The sequence below is a fragment of the Hirundo rustica genome, chromosome 2, assembly GCF_015227805.2.
Source record: "Hirundo rustica isolate bHirRus1 chromosome 2, bHirRus1.pri.v3, whole genome shotgun sequence".
In the NCBI taxonomy this organism is placed as follows: domain Eukaryota; kingdom Metazoa; phylum Chordata; class Aves; order Passeriformes; family Hirundinidae; genus Hirundo; species Hirundo rustica.
This window is the reverse complement of record NC_053451.1, coordinates 103,044,165-103,050,438: the sequence shown is the minus strand read 5'-3', so window position 1 is coordinate 103,050,438 and position 6,274 is coordinate 103,044,165.

Here is a 6,274-nt window from a genome sequence, read left to right as displayed (position 1 = left end):
ATGAAACTGCCATTAACCTACTCTATATTATCATCTCAAATCCTTCTAATATATTTGCCATGCAGCAATACAAACATTATTTTCCACTTAAATTAAGGCTGAACAGAAATCCTTTTTCCAGTGAATCTTTTTCTTTTCCTGATGGTTTCTTTTTTAATGAATATTTTCTTGCAAATGGGAATTTAAATAAATCCAGGCATGTAATCTTTTAGGACAAAATCCATTTTTTTTCAGTTGAGACCTCATGTGGGCCCTATGCCAGGTAAAATCTAGTGTGCGGTCTAGGGAAATCCAGCCTTGGGCATCTTATGAAGTCAGAGCTCTGCAGTTCTGCTCAGTGCAATGCTCCTGCTGAGGTTTATGAGCACAGGGTTGACCACAGACCATGCTCATGCCGAGTTACCAGGACCATGTCACCCTTTTCTGCCCTGATAATGCATGTTCCCATCATGGTCCATTAAGGAAAACCCTGAAATCTGCTTCCAAAAGAGCTGGCTGGGGGCAGACAAAACACATTGCTGCTGGATCCACACCTTCTTCCATGTAACCCAACTCCATGAGGTGCTTTATCAGAGACAAACGCTATTTCCATATCAGTAAAGAGGGAAATAGGAGCATGACCCAAATTAGGGTGTCTGGAGGAAGGGCTGCTGGGAGACCAGAACGGTTCAGGCAAGGGCATCACTGAGGTTTAAGTAGTCCTTGGAGGAAGGCATGGCTGAGTGGGGACAACCTAAAGCAAAATAAAAACGCCTCACTAGGTTCTTCTTTTCTTAGCTCTGTACCTTCTTCGGAAATGAGGTCAAACAAAAATGTTATTACACTCTCTCTGTTTTAATGAGATTTCAAAAGCTGCTGCAATATGGTGACTTGGTTGACTCGGGAGAGCACACTGAGGAAAGCAGTTCATCGCCCAGACGGGACAGTGTCTTGGTTCATGCTTGTAGAAGCCCAGGGTTGTTGTAGCTCTGCCAGTTTGGAAATGCTCTGTCTCAGGAAGCAGCTCTGTGCTGAAGCCTGGGAGCTTCTCCTGCTCTGGTGAGCATCGGAGGGGAAACCTGAGCCCAGTAGTGGGAGTAGCGCTGTCTCTGTTCATTTCTCCAGCAGTAAGCAGGATTCTGCCTGTATTTAATAAATATACACCTGTTCTTTTATTTCCCAGAAGTGTTCCCCATGGTGCTACAGACCTCACGAGAGCACAAACCTCTCCCTGCAGTGGCCAAATAATATCATGAAGGTCGTGTTGGTAGGGTCCCTCTCTCACATCACTACCACCGGTTGCCCAGAAACAAACCTCCTGAAAATTCAGATGCTAAAAGCAGCTAAATGAAAATCAAAAGCAGGAATTAAGAAGGAAGGAAATGTGTTAATTAACTGATTGATGTTACTTTGTTGGTTCTTACTCTGCAGTCAGCACTGGTTCAGTGAAATGTGCTTTCAAGAGAAATGATGCTAATTAAGTACATGACAGAGTGGCCCAGGTAATAATTAGCGAGGGATGAAGTGACCATTTGTTAGAATTTTTTTTGTCAGGACTGCAGGTAACTTATATTTTTGTTTGTCTGGCCCAAGCTTGGGCTACCTGTAAAGATCTTCACTAAGTAAAGTCCAGATCCCCCCTGGCTTAAAAAGCAGCAGAAATCTGAGATACAACCAGCATTCATTTTCTATTATGCAAATACAGCTTCACAGTATGACACATCTGTAAAGCTTCATTTGGTTCCCCCCCGGCACAGTAAGCATCTGCAGCTTTAATGTCTTTGATATACTGTTTTTGATTAGATTAAAGATGATATTTATAGTAATTTCAGTAATGTCATTAGCTGTCACTAGAGTATCCTCCAACATTTTGTTTCCTCCATATGTTTTGCAGGAGGGATAATGAAATTTGACTGTCCTGCATCTTGTGTATAATAGCCTTGTTGGGAGCAGGGTTCCATGGGATCAGGCACTACTCTTCAAGTGAAAATGCTGGTGATCTGGAGTGCTCTGTAAACTGTGCATGACAATCCTGCCCTCTGCCTCGCCTCCGCTGTGTCCTTCCTTCCCCATCCCTCCAGAGACAAGGTCCCCTTTCCTGTTGGTTGGGTAAAAATGCACTTCTTGTCTGTGGGGTCAGGTCAGGAGGGACTGAGGGAAGGATGGATAGGTGGGAGGGTAAGACATGAAGAGTGACTACAGATCACTATTATATTTAGCAGAGAGGAAAATCCTGGGGAACATGACGACAAGCAATAAATTCCTTCAGTTTAAGAGTTTAAACAAAGGTGGGGAATTATTTATAGAAGGACAGCGAGTGTTGACCAAAGGTCAGGGAAAGGAAAACAGTTCAGACTTTTTTTTTGGCGTGGGGAAAGTAACTAGTATGTAGCACATTTGCCAAGACCAGAGGGGCCAAGGCATATGTTTGTGGCCATGCAAGATGAGAAAGACCATGGGTTGGCGTTACGTGGTGACAGTCCTGAGGGTGGGAGAGGGAAGCTGGACATGCAACCAAGAGATTTTTTCATCTATTTCTGATCCCCAGCCTCCTTCTGCAGAACACAGCTTCAGCTCTCCAAAGTGTGGGAATAAATGCTACAGTTTTGGAATTGTTCTAGATACACTTTCCTAAAGTCCAAAATATACTATTTTACTTGAAAGAGTAATGCACTGGCATTTATGGTGGGCCGTGGGCACACTGGAGGTAAACTGTTATTGCAGAATTCAACATAGAAATATTAGCTCCCCAAGAGATGGTTAGTGAAAGTATATGTGTGAGTGACTTTGTTTAAGTAAAAATTGCTTGACTTTGCAAGATTATTAGTGCTGAAAAAAAATAAAATTAAGAACCTCCAGAAATATATCCCCAAAACATTTAGAGGGACAAAAAGAAATAGATTATTTGGAGTATTGCACATAAAGGCACATTCCCAAGTTGTGCATACTGAAATCTGACCCACTGTAACATCACCGTAGGCAGAGGGGGTCCAGCCCCAGTGGGGAGGGCTGTGGAGAAAGCGAGGGGGAGAGGTCTCTCTAGTCTCTGGAGCATCCATTCACCTCAATCTGCGGGCAGAAGGGGTACACACAGCCCAGTAGCCTTCCCTGGTGAGCTAGAGATGATGGAGATGTCACCTGATGGCAGATGCAGTTGATTTGGGCATGGCACCCTCAACCTTCCCAGGGCAGTGTCACCTTGGTCAGTTTAGCACCAAAAGAAGAGACATTTTAATTCAGAACTTGTTGTTCCTCACAGTCTAAGGCAAGTTCTGCCCCTAACATGAACAGATGAAGTCACTGCTGGTTTAAGTGGGCATGGCAAGAGCGCATCATGAGGCAATACCATCCACAGCGGGGGATCCAGCCCTCATATTCAGCCAGTGTGCTGCTCTGAGCTAAGAGCAATGCTCTGCTCATATTAACCTTGGTTTGGTCCCTTTGCCCAGGGAAGAGAAGCTTGCCACGTGACTGTAACACGGGATCTTCAAGCCAATTGTCTTTCTTTGGCTTCATACTAGCTTAAGCTGAGACAAATGATTGTGTCATTGGTCTAATCAGAGCTAGTAAGTCCTTTCAAGCAGCAGTTCCCTTGGGAACAGCATATATTTTGCAATCAAACTGTATTTCACCACGAGGTCCTTATACAAAGGTAATAGGCAAACAGCTTTTTTTTTTTTTTTTTTTTTTTGCAAATGCATTTTGCATTTATTACTATGAAAATGTAATTTGAAAATGCAAAATCAAAATCTCACTTGGAAACTCATACACAGTTGTTTACATTTCTGAAAAAACCCCACTTCCTTACGAATTCTGGTTCAAAAGATATGTGAGTCATGCTTATATATTTTCATATGTAGTTATAGGCATATGAAATATATTCATATCAGTATATTTGAAGATAGACTTCATATAGCAAAATATTTTGCATATAGCCATTACATTGCATTGTGAGTATTTTCATTTATCACCAAATTCAGTTTGTAGGAACTATAGTAATCCATGTATTTGTCTAAGATGTGTGGGAACATCTGTAGTTCTGTCTCCTTTGCTGCTGTCTTCTCCCTTGCACTAACCCTTTTAAACCTCCCAGGCACTTTCTATTCCTTCTTTTATTAATTTTTACCATTGAATCACCATCCCAATTTCATTCAGGTCTGGTTTACCCTGGTTCAGAAGTTCATTTCACTGGCTCCCACACCACTATCCTGAGCAAGCACCTTCCTTCAGTGGGCTCAGTCTGGGTGATGTGGGGCTTTCAGCCCAACACGCCTCAGAAAATGTGCCCACCTCTGATCAGCCCATGGCTACCTCACATCCTCCTGCACTCCCACCACACAGGAGAGCTCTTCACACTGACGATCAGGGGTTTGAAAGGAGAAATGTTGATTGTTTTCAGATCCTTCAGTTCTCCATCCTGATTAACGTCTCATATGGAAGAAGTTTATGTAAAGCTGATGTTCACAGGCTCTGCATTATGCAATATCATTCCCTGCTAAGCAATTCTTGTCAACACCTATAGTCTGTTTCTTTGTTGGACTCTTGGTGAAAATTGTTGAAACTCATGTTTTAATGTTCCCTCTCCTATTATTTATAATATAGGGACTTAAAAGTGACAACTAACCAAAAAAGTTCTTGGTAGATATTTACTTTTCTGTATATTTTGAGCACAATTTTTTCTCTCTTTAAAGAAGAGGATTGCTTAGCCTAACAATCTCAAAATGTAATTAAAACATAAAATAAGAAAATGTTATAGCTGCCCTCCAGATGTTCTAAAGAGTTCCTGTAGGGTAAAAAAGATGTGATCTGTTTCTGAAGTCCTCACAGCTTTCTGCAATATTCACTGTCTCAAGCTGTCAGAATTTACCTGCCAAAGACAGACATTTTTGAGAAGAATAAGGAGATGATCCTTTTAACCTCAGCTGTTACAGCCAATAGAGGTTATGAGCCAGTATCCCAGCTATACAACATGTTCCCAGTCGCATAAGCTTTGTCTGCTATCAGTCCCCCTCATCTTCTCACCTCTCATTATGCTCCTCATTAGCTTGTGTCATGGGCTGGTTTATGACTATCCCTTCAGGAAGGATGCCCCCCATATCCCCATCCTACTGTGGTGCATGAGGAATACCCAGGATGAACTCCCTGGAAGAGACTGCCCCCCCCACCATCAGCTCCTGTCTTCATTTGAGATTGGAGTGTCCTTTCTTCACAGCTCTTTGGGCAGCAAGGCGGAGTTGGCTGCCAGACCCAAGTCCTCTCAGCAGACTCATCGGAGTGCCACAGTTTCAGGGTTACCCTTTATTCCCCCTCAGCAGTGTAAACCCAAGCTTTTTTAGGCAGAATCTGTTGGTTTTGGAAGGTCTGATGCTTCCACACCAGCCTGGTCCCTGCAGAATCATAGAATCAATGGTTTGGGTTGGACCTTAAAGATCACCTAGTTTCAAACTTCCTGCCATGGACAGGAACATCTTCCACTAGACCAGGTTCCCCAGAGCCTCTTCCAACCCAGCCTTGAATTCTTCCAGGAATGGGGCATGCACAGATTCTCCTAGCACCCCATGCCAGTGCCCTACTGCTCCCAAAGAGCAGCCAAGGAGTTTTGCAGCCTGTGAACCATAACAAGAAGTCTGCCATGGACAGTCTTAAACCCAGCTTGTGCACACTCCCATTGTCACTAGCAGAGCTGCTCAGGAACCAGGATTTTGCCATTCTGCAATTTGTAATGCAGGGGGAGGGAGCAGTCCTGAGCCCCAGCAGGGAGAGTTGCATCCTGCAGTGTCTCAGCTCCCCTCCAGCTCCAGCTCTCCTCAAAAATAAATTGCAGAGCTACCAAGACATCATGTTTTGATGTGTTTAATTTTGTTTTTGTTTTCACTCACACACCAAAGGATATTCATGTATGAAAACAGAAAAAATATCAAAATTACCTGAGCTGAAATTGAGCAGAGATGGAAGATTACAGTATTTTTTTTTTCTCACCAATATTGGTAACAACCCTACCCCACAAAATATTTAGCTGGAACTACATTTTGCCAGAGAACTATTTGGTCTAAAGAGCATAATTTTGCACATTTTCCCCCAGCTGTTAGTTTAGTTTTGGTGGGTTTTTTTAATCTGAGTCCTGAAGAGCATGTATGTGTTTGGGATTATAATAATTTTGGGACGAGCTCCCCATCTGCATGATGCAGCTGGCAAATGAGCAACTCAATTTGCACCTCGTGGTCTACATAGGATGCCGCTGTCAGGCCTGTCAGGATGTGCTCAGCGCCGACTGAGCCCCCCTTCCCTCTCCTCC